This window comes from Amia ocellicauda, chromosome 4, assembly GCF_036373705.1.
Source record: "Amia ocellicauda isolate fAmiCal2 chromosome 4, fAmiCal2.hap1, whole genome shotgun sequence".
In the NCBI taxonomy this organism is placed as follows: Eukaryota; Metazoa; Chordata; class Actinopteri; order Amiiformes; family Amiidae; genus Amia; species Amia ocellicauda.
In genome coordinates, this window is record NC_089853.1 from 17,200,849 (window position 1) to 17,218,196 (window position 17,348).

Here is a 17,348-nt window from a genome sequence, read left to right on the forward strand (position 1 = left end):
TGGCATTGGCCTGTTTTTCTTTATCCATATTGGTCTATACTACGCTATGTACAAGAATAGAAGTATGTGATTAAAGAATGAGGGAGATGTTTGTGGATGTGCTAGTGCTGAATAACGTAGTTCTTAAGTTGCTTAGTAATGCATACTTTTATACTCCTATTGGTTTAGTTGTAAAACTCTTCTAATAGTAATGCGAGTTGAAATGAAGGTTGCTGTCCTGTCCTTGAAGAGTTCATTTATTGTGCTTGGATCAACCAGTTAATTAACTTTATTCAACCGGTAGAGTGGTTTCTTGACTGTTCTATTGGTCTTGTATTCAAAGCCTGAAATGCAGGGTCTTGTAGGCTGTTAATTACATCATTGTCCAGTAGAGGGCACTTGTTGCTTTTCTATTTACAAGAACAACAGTTTACAAAAAGTACTTGGCTGGGAGAAGGTCCTTTTATATAGAGGACAAATGTAACTGGGGGGGATGCATGTTAAAGTGACGGGAGTAGCTTCTTGCCAAAAACTTATGAAAAATTGATTGTTTAATTTAATGTCGGTGCTTTGCCTTCCGTACAACAAGTAATTTGTCTAATTTCTAATAACCTGTTGATTTATGCATTCGTAAATTTTAAAATGCACCTGAATTGGCAGTACAACTCTAAGAATGACTCATTAGGAATGGGATGTTTTGACCTTTTGCTTTCATAAAAAACTGTGTCTTGAAAGGGAATGCTGCTTCCTCTCTTGGCTGTGTGCTTTATACATTTTGAAACTGATCACGTGTGCACTTGCTATAGATGGAGAGGACGGGGAGGCCGAACATAAGTCACGAGGCAACTGAATGTCAGATGGCTGGCACTGGGGGAAAGGGCTCGTGTTGCGTGTTCTGGCAGTGTGGCCCGCGCTGTGTTTATTGTAGGTAGTCTCTGTCAAACATGGATGGTATGTCACAGTCAGTCAAGGCAAAGTGACAATTTGGGAGCCCGGGGGGGAGCACTGTGATGTCAAGGCTGGTCACTATCACAGCCTGACATTTTCCAGTTTGCAGCATGTATATAGTGAAGGAGGTGCATTGAAGAACCAATTCAAGCTAGGATGGTACAAGTGGGCAATATTCTTTTAATGAATATATATATATATATATATATATATATATATATATATAACATCTGGCCAAATGTTTTATATGGTTTTTGAAATCATTTAATGCTGTACTTCATATTGAATTGGTTTGGATTTTCTTGTGGCAATGTTGGAAAGAAACCTGAGAACAGATTTTTTTTTTTTTTTCCTTATAACCAAATATTAGTTCTGCACAAAAATAAATGTAACTTGCTGTGTATGTGCTTTACCGGAAGAATATGGTTCTAGATTTTAAACCTATTAATTGGACAAAAAAACATGAAATAAGCACTTCATCTGCCCAGTCAACAAGCTTTTGCTATTTATTGCTAGCAAAAGCTAAAGAAATAAATAAATAAACTAATACAGGATTTGTTTTTTATGTTAAAATGATCATTTGAAAAATAGAACTGTATAAAAATATAATGTATAAGTTTAATAAAATGAAAAATATTTGGACAGATTAGAAGTTGGTTATAACACGCAATGCCTTCTCATGCAAATTAATGTGATGTGTACTGTGCGCACACAGTCAAATGCAAGTAAATTACGGTCCTGCACTGCATTGCATATTCATACATATCTAGTAATAGCTCTAAAGCAGCCACAAAAAGGAACTGATTGTGTTTGACCATTGTAAAAGTGTCATTTACATCAGACACGCAGTGGTCTAATTTATGTGATGCTGCCCTCAGCTCAGACACAATGTGTGGCACCTGCTGTAGGCAAACAACACTTTACAGCCCGACTGTATGAGAGAGTACGTCACAGCAGCCTCTTTTAAATTGAACAAATGCAACAAAATGAACACGTTCTGTTTAAATATTAGCTGAATGCATCAGTGCGGCCCACAGAAAGAGTGAATTGGCACTTCTGCCATTAAGAGGGTGCATCTGTCCTCAGAGCCCCAATCTGCAGCTCGATGACTGTTTGCACTCCCCATGTGCAGATCAATGATAAAGCTGCTCTTTGTCATTTCTTTTAGTCACTGTGCTAATTTTGACTGAGAAAGTAACATTACCATTAAGACTCCATAACCCCAGCAGTCCCTTTTGTGGATCACTGAAAATGTGTGCTGTCGTGTGAATGTGATTCTAATTCTGACCGCTGTCTTAACAGGAATTACTTTTTCCTCAGATGCTGCCTGCCATGTATGAAACTTTACAGATTGGAACTTTCTTAGTGGATGTTGTGGAAGTAATACCGAAGTGTACATTTCTGCCCACGTGGGTTTGCATGACAGTCATAATAATGATGCTGCGACAGATGTTTGTCAGGTAGACCACAACACATCAGTCTGGCATTATCAAAGGTGCCATGCCTTTGTAAAACCTATACAAAATATATAAAATAATTTTCCTAAAGTCTGCATAACAGCTTCACAAATTTGTGAAAAACAATATACTATGGACGTACACATCTTCAATTTGATGATTGAACTCTTTTTGGCACCCCTGGATCATTGAGCTGCTTACTAAAGCATCTACTATCTTTAGAGAGCTCTCCCACAATGCAGACAACATTACACGTCCACATCACTTCCTGTACAAGCACCTGCAAAGAGACAGTGAATGTGTCATTTGACTGGTAATTAACCCTGACTTTCTAAATTCAATGACGTTAACTAGAACATGTGCCTCGGGGGATTTAGCTGCCAAATGACCTTTACCTGAATTGGTCAGAATCTGCGAGAAGAAAAAAAAAAAAAGCAAAGAAACTGAAGTGCATTTAAAGAAGCATTGTACAGAAAGCCTAACATTAAAATGTACCATATCCCCTCCCAGATTGCTCATCTATTAGTTATATGTATGGGGATGTTTTATATTGTGGAATTATGTGGCTAGTGGCTTTTTTGTTACTTTTGTGGTGCTGTGTTGACTGGTGATTCCAACATTGGATTTTAAATTAAGTGACACAGTGTGTGAAGGCAGTATTGACAGGGTCCCTGCTTAGATAAAGCCACTTCTGTGGGGCTGCCTGTCTGAGCATCCCCCTCTGTTCATTAGACCTCATCCTTATAACCAGATTTATAATGGTCTGTCTGTGTAGCTTTATGAGGAACCTGGGCACTTGTGAGGAGCTGCAGGGTAAACTTATATGAGGATTTGTCAAGAACAGCTGCACTAGCTATTGACAAGCACTGCACTGCAGAAATAACAGTAAAAATCATTTTGGGAGCCTTCTTGTGTATTGCAAACACGCAAAAAGCATTGATTGTGCCTTATAGTCCATGAGGTTTTCTCGACACGTCGCATGCTGAAAGCAATTTCCTTTAATGTGCACTGATAAGCAATTTTGAAAAGTCTTATTTAGATCCTTTTACAATTTCCATAACCTGCCTGGAGTTTACGAATGCCGGGCTTTTAGCTAATACAAACAAACACACACCGCTTGCACTGACGTACCAATTGCTAAATTACTTGTTTGCTTTTTAGTCTGCAATGATTCGCAAGTTTGTGGTGATCTGAGTCAATATTATATTATACAAGCCAATAGCCTTAAAGCAAAGACAAACTGATAGAAATAGAATGGAAAGATGATTTATTTATTTATTTCCACACCTTGTATAATTGTATAATTGACCTTGCAACGGGGGGGGGGGGGGCTATAACAGATACCATTTAGTTGATTGATTGATTGAAATGACTGGAGTTTTAGTAGGTTTTTTCTCAACATTCACAACATGAAATACATGATTTGTTTTACAATCAGTCAACTCTGGGAAAAGTACATAATGCGACTGTATAGTCTAAGTATAGATATAACGGTGCTGCAAAAACAATGTCCTCTTCTACCAAACACACTTTGAGGTATATGAACTCTAATGATTGCATTATCCTCCTCACAAACGATTCACTGCACATCTTCATTGAAGGACATAACCGGTTACTCCACTGTAATTTTAAGCCTTTTACCTCTAAAGCCTTAGATTCAAATCTAAATGAGTTTTTTTATCTGTTTCCTTCCTCCCTTTATTTGATTCATTGCTGTCCTTGCTTTCTCTCCTTTTTACCAAAATAAACCTTAACATACTCCAACAACACTGTTACAACTTTTCTCATACATGCTCACACATAATAACAACAATGATGAAGAAAAAGGAGGAAGAGGAGGAGACCCAAGAGAAGGGGGAAAAGAAAAAGAAAAGGAAGGGGGAAACTATGATATAGAAGAGAAGCAGCAGAAGAATAAGAAGGAAGAGAATAAAATATAAGCATAAGTTACTACTAATCTAACACTTTAGAGGGGTTTTGAAACACTACAGTAGATGGCCAAAGTAGCAAATAGGGGACAGAACTACATAATTGGAAGGTCAAAGAAACTGTGAGACACCTCACATATTTGTCGCCCCCGCCATGCTCATTTTATCATTTCTGCACGACCAAAACAAACTGCCAACATCTCCTCCTGGGCGGTGACATCACGGTATTGTCACTGAAATGTCACTTTCATCCTGAAGGGTTAAACTGTTCTGCCAGGCTGCGATGTCGCTATCTAAATATCACAAGCAGAGCAGGTTCCTGGACGCACTGTTAAGTGGAAATGTCAGAGTTTAATTTTGATATTCGTCAACAACAGGCCCGTAATTATCACATGTGGCTGCGCTGCCCCCCGAGGCGGACAACACAGTGAGCAGCAGAAGCAGCACATGGCTCCATTATGAATGGAAAATCCAATAAGCCATCATGCTACTAAAAAGGATCCTTATTAATGTGCAGCTAGCAGTATCATTAGCTTCTGGTGAGCCTCAGGTAAAAGCAGGTTATTGTAATAATTCAGCAGGATGTGTTTTGCATGTCCTTTCTGGTAAGGAAAGCAATAATTTGGATATATACTGTACATACACTAGGATGTACATATTCATGGTGGGATCTAGCACATTTGATTTGTTTGTTTTACACCACAAAGAGCTGATAAATCAGAACAACAACAACAAAACATGAAAGCTAAACCCATTCCCAGAGTATTACCTTGTGCAGTTCTAATATTTTCATTATTATATGATTACATATTATTTGCAAGCCCAAATACTGCAATCTGGTGTATTTTCCTTTCATTCTGTGTCTTGAGCAGTCTGTAGCAGACAGAGAAACTCAGTTAGCAAAACATTTAATATTCCTTGTCTCGACACTTTCGGTGGATGAGGTAACCATGGTTAAATAGATGACAAATCTTTCTGTTGTTTCTTGAAGTTGTCCACAAGGTCACAGAAGTGGTGGGGTGGAAGTTTCCAAAATGGGCCTGACAAAGGGACATTGTATTTACTCATTATCTAGATGGTTGATTGTTGTTCAGTAGCCAATTTACTCGCTTGACTTGCATATTAATCAGCATTTAATATATATTAATTTACTTTTTCTTTGAGGTTCAGCTGTACCTATTTGCCTTGGAGCTGAGAACATTCGCTTAATCCAAGGATCTACTGTATCTCTGTCACCTGATTCTTTATATTATTCTATTGCCAAATGAAGATCTAATTGATTCACCATTCTCCTGTGGATTCCTTAGAAATTGGTGAGCCAGACAGGAGGGGATTTCTCTACATCCGACAACTGTTTTGATGGTGATTAAAACTTACATGACTTAAACATCTCTCTCTCTCTTCCTGTGCATAATATCCACTAAAGAATAGAAAGAGATGGAGTACTTGCTGAAAATGCATTTTGCTTTTTCTGTTGTTTTTACATTTTTTTCTTTAATACACCAAACAATATCTGTTCCTTTGTTTGTTTTGTACCAAAGAAAATCTACTGAATTTGTATTTTTCTGTGTCACAGTGACAGCACATTATGTTTCTGTTTTGGGAGGACCAATTCAGAGGGAATACTGTTGACATCTGAGATGGCTGATTATGCTTTTGGCTGGGATTTTTATGAATGAAATCAAGCACCTCCAGCAGCCAGACCCATTTCATTCCAGTAATAAACCTTCAGCATCAGAGGGTCACTTTATTTAAGGTTCTTGAATAAATCTAATTTCTTTCTGAAGGATGGCCTTTGTAAATTAGAACCTATCAAGTCATATTTCGAAAATTTTAATTACCCCTTTTGTGCAGAGGTCGCTCAAAGGAATAAACACCATGTTGTACAAGCAATTTATTTTCCCCATAACATTCATAGAAATCATTGATTTAAGATAAAAAATGAATAATTATAACCGAATTAAAAAAAAAAATAACTTTGATGATTTTTCTTGCTTCACCATTTTGATTATATTCATCACAGATTATAATCTTACTGAGAAAGTGGATATTGATGGATCTCTAATGAAGAAAGAAAGACACTTCATGCATGTCATTCTGTTTAGTCCAGATCTGCACTTGGGATGAATAATGCATTATTTTAATTCTTAAAGGTTTTATAGATAAAAAAATGCTAGATCTCAAAACATTTTACTATCGTATGTGAATGCGTGCAACTGTATTATGCAGCGTTGATTACATTTGAATCATTTTAGCAGCATTCCCTTTCCACCTTTCCCACCTTGCTCTTGACACCCAGCCTGATTTCGGAAAGGGATTGCAGTGGGCTAATGGATTTTGAGTGTTCTTATTCAACAGCAATCATACAGCATCGAAAGTGCAGCTCTGGTACTTTAGGATTATATAGCTGGCTGACGTAATTTATTATTGTCCTTGTGTGCGTACCTGTTGTCTGAAACAACAGCAACATCAGAAAAAGGGTGCAATTGCCACCTGAAATAGAAACGGGAGTATGTCATTGCGAGCAGATGTGGATTTCATTTAATGGAACACAAACGGTCACTTAACAAGATTAATATTTTGGGAGTAGAAATCACTGTTGCTTTGTTCCATGTTGTACCATTTGCCCTTTCCTGTCAGTGTCTAGATAACTGGTATTTGTTATGCATATGGTAGGATAATGACATTGGCATTTTCCCAATTGTCAATACTTCGCTGCTCCACTGTCTAAATGGATTCTTTGGTTACTGTCAGGCTTCAGGAAGCAGAACCCTGACCATGTGCAGCTGTTCCCTACCCAACAGGTTGCAATACATCTAATTATATTGAAAAGAAAATTGTGAAAGAATGTTTAATTTTATTTTTTTAGAAACGTTTACTGTTACAAAACATCTGGACACAATATATCGAAATACTGCGAAATACTTATACTGCTTTTGAAATGCATAGTCATTTGAAAAAAATGTATAGCTGTATCAATAAAATGCATGGAATATCATATTTATTTTCGTTGGTCACAACCTGGACAAATAAGGAGGGAATTCAATGTCAGAGCTCACTCTTGAAGGTACTGAAATAACCTGGATTCAGTCAGCCACAACAGGCCTGGCTTGTTCATCCCTTATTAAAAGCTCGGGCTAATTTTCTCACAACCTGAAAACTGTGAATGTCAATGAGACAAAAGGTCTATTAGCAAATCAGCAGTGGACTCAGATGTCTCGGCTGAGAAGCCTGAAGCATTCTTCTTCAAGATCACTAGCGACAAACTCCTCAGTGAGCTTCACCATAAAGGAAGGATAAGGGTGTCATTACCAGACGTAGGCATTGCTTTTGATGCCCCTACCCACTCGTGTCTCTTGCTGTCACTTATTCACAGAAGTTAGCACGTCTCGGTGAAGCAATCACCCTCAGCGGCTTCTGAGATCTGCCACTTCTGACAAATTACATGGGTAAAAGCAATAAAACACCACTTTACACCATTACTCATTCTAGCCAGCAGCTGTATTTTGACATATGCTAAAGCAATCATTGGGACCGGTAATTGTGGTGCCCAATTCCTCTAAAAATGACAAGAAAAGTAGGGGAGATAAAACTAAATATATAAATAAATACTTGCATGTTTTTTTTCTTTCTTTCATTCAGATCTAGCCCTAAACAACTGCTTTGATCTGTGATACATATTCCAGAAATGAGAAAGCACGTCCCTCTTGATGGGCCCTGCCTGACAATGACATTTGTGCCACAACAAAAGTTCACAAGGAAAGAATGGCATAAAATGGCACAAATACATTGGTCGTGATTTTACCTAACACCTAGAGCGAAATTAAGAGGGTGGGAGGTGCCTGAGACTGCAGAGAGACACCAATTCTGGCACTGTGGATGGAATGGCTGCAGTTTCTATGGCTTTTGTTCAGTTAGCAACTGATAAAGGCAGCAGTCTTAATGCTTTTCCTGTGCATTCAGATTTAATCTCAAAGACAAAGGGTCTCCCGTTACAATCTGAGAAATGTTTGGAGATTAGCCTTTTCTGTGTGTGAGTGTTTTATCTGGGTATGACTCAGCAGGAACATTATTATTAAATACATAGACAAAAGTAAACAAACTTGTTACCATGTGCATGGCCAGGGAGACAGGCAGAGATTGGAAAGTTTAGCACGTGGTTGAAATCTTGGGGGGGTTTTAGATTTATGGAGCATTGGTCTTTCTTCTGGGATAGATGGGACCTGTACAAACCGGACGGTCTACATCTAAACAGAAGGGGGGCTAATGCATTGGGAGAGCGTATGTGCCGAATAAATGAGAATCTTTTAAACTAGGGACCAGGGGGGCAGGGAGCTCTGACAATGGGAGTTGGTCCACTAAGGAAAGAAAACAAAGGGAAACTGCCAGTAGGAAAGTCCTGAAATGTTTGTACCTCAATGCCAGGAGTATAAGGAACAAGATGTTAGACCTAGAAGCCACAGTGCTGGCGGGTGACTATGATGTTGTAGGAGTGATGGAAACATGGCTTACAGAAAATGATCGGGATGAATACAAGTTGAAAGGATACACACAGTTTAGGAGGGTCAGGCAAAATCAAAGAGGTGGTGTGGTAGCATTATATGTCAGAAATGACATTGAGGCAGAAGAACTCAAATTAGATCCCAGTAACGAAACAGAATCTTTGTGGGTTAAACTTTGGAATAAAAGATCTGGAGGATTAGACCACACAACTCAGATATTCAGCAAGATGTTGCATTGTACAGTGTAATCAGTTCTGCATGTAGCAAGGATGTGGCTGTTATAATGGGGGATTTAAATTTCCCAAACATAGAGTGGGAAAGCCCAGTTGGGACTACAGAAGCAGAAATAGAAATGGTTAAGATGGTAAATGACTGCTTTCTAACTCAATTTGTCAGGGAACCAACCAGAGAGAGCACATGCATTGATTTGATCTTTTCAAATGACCAAGATAGAGTCAGAGGGACACTAGTTAGAGAACCAATGGCAAACTGTAATAACAATATGGTTAGCTTTGAGGTACTTAAAACTTAAAAAAACTTAAAACTTAAAAAAACAAGGACCAAGTCTAAAACAATGGTCTATAATTCTAGTAACGCAAGCCTTGAAGATATGAGGCGGCACTTAGAAGAGTTAGACCGGAGCACACTGGATACAGATTCAGTTGAAAATGGATGGGTATATTTTAAGAATATACTACTTGAGGCTCAGGAGAAATTTGTACCTAAACTTAGCAAATTGAGGACCAAAAAACATTGGCTTTAATTGGCATTTTTTAAATGGTTTAATAGAGGTATGCAAAAAAATATCAAGAGAAAAAATTTTTTGTATAGGGCATACAAAAGAGATAGAGACGAAACAAAATACAAAGAATATGTTGAACTGCAAAGAGATCTTAAGAAATGGATCAGGAAAGCAAAGATGGAAATAGAAAGAAGCATAGCTCTTGGAGCTAAAACTAATGCAAAGAGCTTTTTTCAATACTATAACAGCAAGAGATCAATAAAGGAGGAAGTGAAACAGCCAACATGTGGCAAACGTTCTAAATGAACAAAATAAAAAACAGATAACATGCCACAGGTTAACAACCAGTCCAGTCAAACCCTAAGAGAGATCAGGATAAATGAGGAGGAGGTACTAAAGGGACTAGCAGAATTAAAAACAAACAAATCACCTGGGCCAGATGGGATATTTCTAAAAGTACTTAAAGAAATTAGGGAAAATATTTTTAGGCCACTAACTCAAATATTCCAAATGACACTTAGAACAGGGGATGTGCCAACTGACTGGAAGACGGCAAATGTCATACCAATCCACAAGAAAGGGGACAAAACTGAGCCAGGAAATTACAGACCAATCACCTGAATCACCTGTAAACTGTTTTGGAAAAAATGATTAGACAGAAAATAGAGGAGCATCTTAATGAAAACCATATTCTTGGAGATAATCAACATGGGTTTAGACGTGCAGATCATGTCTTACTAATCTATTAGAGTTCTTTGAACATGCAACTGCAGCTGTAGATCACATGAAAGCATATGATATGATATACTTAAATTTTCAAAAGCTTTTGATAAGGTTCCACACCAAAGACTGATCCTCAAACTGGAAGCTGTAGGCTTCAGGGTAATGTAAATACAGTGAGGGAAAAAAATATTTGATCCACTGCTGATTTTGTACGTTTGCCCACTGACAAAGAAATGATCTGTCTATAATTTTAATGGTAGGTGTATTTTAACAGTGAGAGACAGAATAACAACTTCTGTGGACAGGTGTCTTTTATACAGGTAACGAGCTGAGATTAGGAGCACTTCCTTTAAGAGAGTGCTCCTAATCTCAGCTCGTTACCTGTATAAAAGACACCTGGGAGCCAGAAATCTTGCTGATTGATAGGGGATCAAATACTTATTTCCCTCATTAACATGCAAATCAATTTATAACTTTTTTGAAATGCGTTTTTCTGGATTTTCTTGTTGTTATTCTGTCTGTCTCACTGTTCAAATACACCTACCATTAAAATTATAGACTGATCATTTCTTTGTCAGTGGGCAAACGTACAAAATCAGCAGGGGATCAAATACTTTGTTCACTCACTGTAGATGGATTATGAACTGGTTGATGTATAAGAAATATGAAAGGCATCGACAAACCACATCAAACCAGAGGAGCTTTTCCAGATCAGCAGGGACACACGCACCCAGGGACACAAATGGAAATTGGGCTACAAGGCATTCAAGATGGAAAACAGGAGACACTTCTTCACACAGAGATTTGTTACAATCTGGAACAAACTCCCCAGCGATGAGGTAGAAGCTGAAAATTTGGGAACATTTAACAATAGACTGGATAGGATCCTTGGATCACTTAGTTATTAATGGACACTAAACGAGCACGATGGGTCAAATGGCCTCCTCTTGTTTGTAAACTTTCTTATGTTTTTATTTACTTATGTTACCTCACAGTAACACTCCTTTATTAATGCTGGCTTGGCAGTGTGAATTTTGAAGAACTGCCTAAATCACCAGCTAACTGTGTAGTAGGTGTATACATGGCCGTATGGGTGTGTGTACCTCCATACATATATACATTTATATGTTTCTCTTGCAGATTAAAGTGTATTAGTTAAAATAGGCACAGACCTTAGGTTTCTAATGGACTGCTGGAGAGTGGGGCCTACCGTTTTTTCTTCTTCAAAGATTCAGTGCCTCTACAAAAAACAAACTAAGGGAAGAACAAAAACCTCTCAAATTATGGACAGAAGCAGCCTCAAGCACCATGCCTGTCCAGGGCAACCTGTAAAAGTACATCTATTGGAGTGTTTTTAATGTGGATGTGTCTAGAGTAGTGGTTAGACAGAAACTAGGGGTCTAATGCTTTATTGTGTTTTTTTTTTTTTTAACAAAGGCTTGTTATCTTGGCATATTGCTTGACACAACTGGAAATGGTCTTCATGAACTGGTAGCTCCATGGTTTGTTATACCAAGTGCCACACGTGGAGAGAAGCTTTCATGTATAATTTGAAAGCCTTACACAGCTGCTTGATTACCAAGACTGTCTGAGAAAGGGGACTGAATGTGAAAGTGGAGATTTCTCCCAGGAGAACTTGGCATGTTTTGTAACTAATTTCAAGATAAAACAAAATACAATGTTTTCAGCAAACAGGCTTTCAAGCAAGACCCTGATTAAGTCCCACTCTCAATCCCAACTTTCTTCACTCCAAACCTGAAGGAGCCTTTCCTTTGGCTTAATGCTAAAGGTCTCTGGTCAGACATTGACACATTTGGAATTTGCAGAGAGAGGCTGGGTTGAAAGCTTTGATTTAATACCAGCCCCAAACTGTAGTGAGTGTAATCAGTCAATCATCAGCAGAGTGTACAACACCCCCACTGTACAGCAATGTCACAGAGACTGACTTCTCCAACACAAGACATTTCACTGTATTATTACTATTTCACTGTAGTATTATTATTCAATGTATTATTTAATCAGAGGTGATTTTAGTGGGCCCTGCTCTCTGATAAGCAGATTCACTGACACAATTTAAGAAAAGAGAGCAAATATCTCTGCCGTTCTTTTCAAGCAGCGTGGTAGAGCCCAGCAGAAGTGACCACCAAAATATGCAACTGACCAGCTCCAAGCTTCCTGTCGCTCCTTTCATCACAGATATGGACAACTTTGGATTTTAATCTATATTTCAAGCTATATTTTGCTCAATAGCAGAGAGCGGGAGGGAATGGGCATACTACTGTTTTTGTTTTTTTTGTGACTTGTTGATGTTTATTTTCTTATTATGTGCTATTACATTCTTTTCCCTTTTTTTCACCTTTCTTTTTCCTCCTCCCAGTGAATCTTATTCAAAGAGAAGTGACAACATTCAATAACCAAAAAAAGAGGTGGAAGATCATAAATAATTGCCCAGCTGAGCACGCAGTAATTATTCTGTCTAAAATGCACTAATTACATGGGGAAGCTACAGAGAGCTGAACATGGAGGCAGTACACAAATCAATACATAATTGGGATAATTGTTGTCATAATGCCAGTGTGTGTTTCTCTGCAACTTAAAAAAAAAAAAAGTCTTGACGGCATCATTCAGGAAAGAGGTGTTTTACCTCATGAGACACAACGTTTAAAACAAAGAACAGCTGAACTTAAGGTGGCTAGGGGGGTTTAATTGTTGGTTGTTTCAATCCACACCAAGACCATTAAGAGTAGGTCTGACAGTTATTTTGTTTCAGAAAGTTGAACTGTGTCCAGCTGGGCACTGTGGGTTTTGAGCTTGTCGGAAAAAGGGGCCCAAGCTTTAGAACAAAGATTGTCAGTAATACAAGTAGGAGACAGGAGAATTATCTGATTTACCCTTAAATTATGATTCCTTTCACTATACTACATGAACAAAACAGAGGTGGAGACTCGTGGGGAAAGCATAAGGAGTAAGAATCAAACCTTTATAATTCAGTTGCACTAAGACAATTAATTAAGTGGGATTGATTTGTGGAGTATGTAATGTAGATCACAGGATAAATGTATAGTAAGCCAAAGCTAATACTAGGTTTGATCACTCTTGGTCTTTATATGTGACAGTTGTTTTCCTCTTCCACACATTTCATAAGAACGGCTGTGGTTGTCCACTCCTATACCTTCTTTGAAAGGGGTTTTATACAGTTTGCATTTGCAGTTTTTTTAGCTGTTTCACTAAGGGCCGGATTAAATTAAAACTTTGACCCACCCGCTAATAGCAAACTACAAACCTGTACATCATAGCAGTTACATTTATGATTAGAAGAAAGTGTCATCTTTCTAAAAATGAAGCCGCAACTGAGTACAATTCTGTAGTTTTCTATTAGCGGGTGGGTCAACGTTTTGATTTAATCTTACCCTAAGGCAATTTACAGCTGTCTGGCTCCATTGTGAAATCAGGGAAAACCATTTGGGGAAACCTGGCTCACCACAAGTTGTTCTCAATGTATTTATTATTTCTTACAGGGGCTCCCAGTTATTAACTTGGCACAACCTCACTAGTGTGAGAAGGAGGAGTACACCTCCACAGTGATCTCAATAGTTCACTTATTCCAAGCCAAAAATCATATCAGACAATTTATTCTGAGCCAAAAATGCATTTCCAGCACATATTTCAACTTTGAAGGGTTCTGGAACCTCACTACAGTAAAACAATAAATTAATTATTCTGTCCAGGAAGACAATATAAAATGTATATATACAAACATATTTTGTCCTTCCTCTTTAGAACTCCCACCCTGTAGGTTTACTATTTCTTGGTGTTTGACATTTAAGCAGTTGGGCCCCTGATCTAAAATAGCTTAATCTGGAACATCAGTGACTGGTAACCTATTATGCCTCATACAACAACATATGCAACAAGCTGAGAAGAGATTGAACAAAAGTACTGCGTGCAATAATTGTCATGGCAATAATCCATCTAAAGCTGGGTTATTTTGGGGAACAAAGGAAAACAGTTAAAAAACCATCTAGTTTAGAAAATGGTTCAATTTGGGATTAATTAAGGTGAAGTCGTTAAGAGCTCATAGGGGGTCCTGATGACTGAGAATTAGGAAACCTGATCGTTCAGAACAAAAGCAAGTTTTTAATTCACCCAGTTTAGCCAGATAGAATGAGGGAGACGTTTAATTCAGAAACTGGGAAGGAAGGTAAAATCAGGGAGATCTACAGACACTAGATGTGTACAATCCTGCTCTGAACAGTTGAACTGAAAACTCATAGGTCAATTGGTTTCTCTTTTAAGATTATTTTTAGAGGGAAGATGCAGTCAAGTCACAGATGTGCAATAATCATTTATTTTTGACAGAAATAGAAAACTAATATCATTCAATTATATTACTGATCATAAGTAGTATAAAGCTTCTGCTGGATTACAGAAAGGATAGGATATTACCCCTATTCTACTATTTTCCTCACAGGGCAGCTTAGGTCAGTCTGGTCAGGTCAGCAGGGGGTGTGTCTCTCTCGCTTCTTCTTGCTGTTCTTCTTTTTGTCTCCATCTTCTCCATCTAAGGAACTAGGCAAAAAGAGGGAGATGTTGGTTTCCTGTATCAAACCAGACAGCAAGAATTTTCCCATAGAAAAATACATTCTAACAAATAATATCTTACAGTCCCCGCCTTGAGAGGGAAAAAAACATTCAACAGATGTTTGACCTTTCAGGAAATAATAAAGATAATAAATAAATAAAAATAGGAATTACAAAATACAAAAAAAAAAAAGTGAATATAGCCATTATATGTAACTGTGAGGTTATATAACTTTGTGCAGTAGATTGGATAACCATGCTTATTATAAAACCTGGATTTACCAAATAAGCTTATTACATGAGATTAATGTCTCACAACAAATGGCAATAACATCACTATAATAAGGACATATCAGACGACGTAAATAATAAAACATACATATAGTAACCATTAACACAGACACAGACAAGAAAGTAGCACCTTTAAAAGCAAAATCCCATTGAGAATTTCCAAATTTCCATCAGAAATCATATGTTGTATCCCTTATTGAACTTTTTGTGTTTGAATGTTTAGTTTGAGGAGAGTTATATCAGAATGTTTCAACAAAGGCTCTAATTTCTCTAAAACCTCTGCATCAACAGGTTTCAGGATCTCTGCAAACATAGCCGGCAACATGGGTGAGAAATATAAATCTTGCAGAACACTTCTGGTTTGAACACAGAAAGTGGAGTTAGTAATGGGACTTCTAAATTGTTGTACAAGGAATAAGAATTGTTTGTTGTAATGCACCACGTGTGATTGCATGTCTGTTGTAATGCCCCACATGTGATTGCCTACTGGTCAAGCTTGCAAGTATCATTTGAAGCCACAGGTACAGCATGTAAGGTTGATAACTTAGTAATGTTATCAACCCTAAACTGCAATGATTCTCCAATAACGTCACATGTAATCAACATAGTAGAGCGATAGGTAGTACAACATTCAGTATGATCAACAACATGTCATGAGGTTCTCATTTGACCTACAGTTGGAGGTAATTGTGGTTGAGTTACCACTTTTCCATGTGCAATAACACCTAAATCATACACATTATGCAGGGACCTCATCATATTTTCAGCTGTATACAATGGCAGAATCAAAACAAATCCTAGGGTATTAGTGTCTATATGGGGGGTTTCAATTGGTAACACTCTAACAGTTTTCAACAGTTCTAGAAATTCAAGTGGGGGAGAACGACAAGTTTGTGAATCATATATATCACAAATGAAATGTCTACTAATTACAGATCCAGTAACACATATTATAAAGGTTAAATGAGAGTAACATAAATGGCTACTGTTATATTAAGTAGGAGTGAGTATCTGTACAGCAGTTTCCACATCTAAATCAAGATTTTCAATTTTCAGAACAAATTTAGGCTTGCAATTCCCTATAATGGTTATGGAGTCTCATGGTTGTTTGCAGCATCAATGGCAACCCCCAGGAAACCAATGAGGAACAACATCAGGGTCTCCATTTTCTCTCAGAAACATCTGAAAGATCAAGGGTAGCAGTGATCACTTAACGGTCTTTATCTGATTGATGTGAAACCATTTAAGAATATCTTTGCCTTTTTCCTGAATTTTGACTTTGTACACTGCTGGGCATAATTTGTCCACAATGAGGAATTGTCCATACCAATCGGCTTCTAAGGTATGGCATTTGTGTTTGTAAATTCGAACCATACATCTGTCACCAATCTGTAATTCTTCCTCATGAACTTTGGTGTCAAAATATCTCTTAATTTGTCTCTGTTTGTGACCTAATTGTTTAGCTACAAAGTGTTGATCTACACACGCTAAGCAATTTCGTATCCAAGTCACATTAGCAGCTTGCAAAATAACAGGATGTTCTTCCAAAGGAAGCACACAATGTCCTGGGACATGCATAAGACATCCTGTCATTGCTTGATGTGGTGTAATTCTGGTAGTGGAGTGTGGTGTTGACATTGCCATTAGGCACAGAGGTTAATCCTCAGCCCACCTTTTTGGATTATCTTGACACATTTTTTTCAAAAGTGTTTTTAGAGTGCGATTTCCACGATCGACTACTCCTGAAGATTGAGGGTGGAATAGAAAGTGTAATTTCTGAGTGATACTTAATGCTTGACACATAACTTTCACTACACTACTTGTGAAATGTGTTCCTCGATCCCTATCAATCACCTTTGGAAGTCCCCACCTAGTGAACACATATCAGGAGCTAAATGTGAGGGAACACAGACTACAGGGTATTCAGATTGTGGAATGTTTACCATGAGGACCTTGTCAGAATCACCTGTGCCCACTAGAGTAGTTTTGTGAGACCAAAATATAGGTTGTGGAAGTGGTTTCTCCTGCAAATGCCAGTGAATATTAGTTTGGATGTCTGAATCTAATTTTTGAATCTCAAAAAGACGGAGACATTTTCAGTAGTAAGCAATGGGTCTGGCAAACGCCATGGACCACAGTGTCTTGCAGCAAATATAGCACACTGATCAGCTTCATTATTTCTGATATGATGTTCACC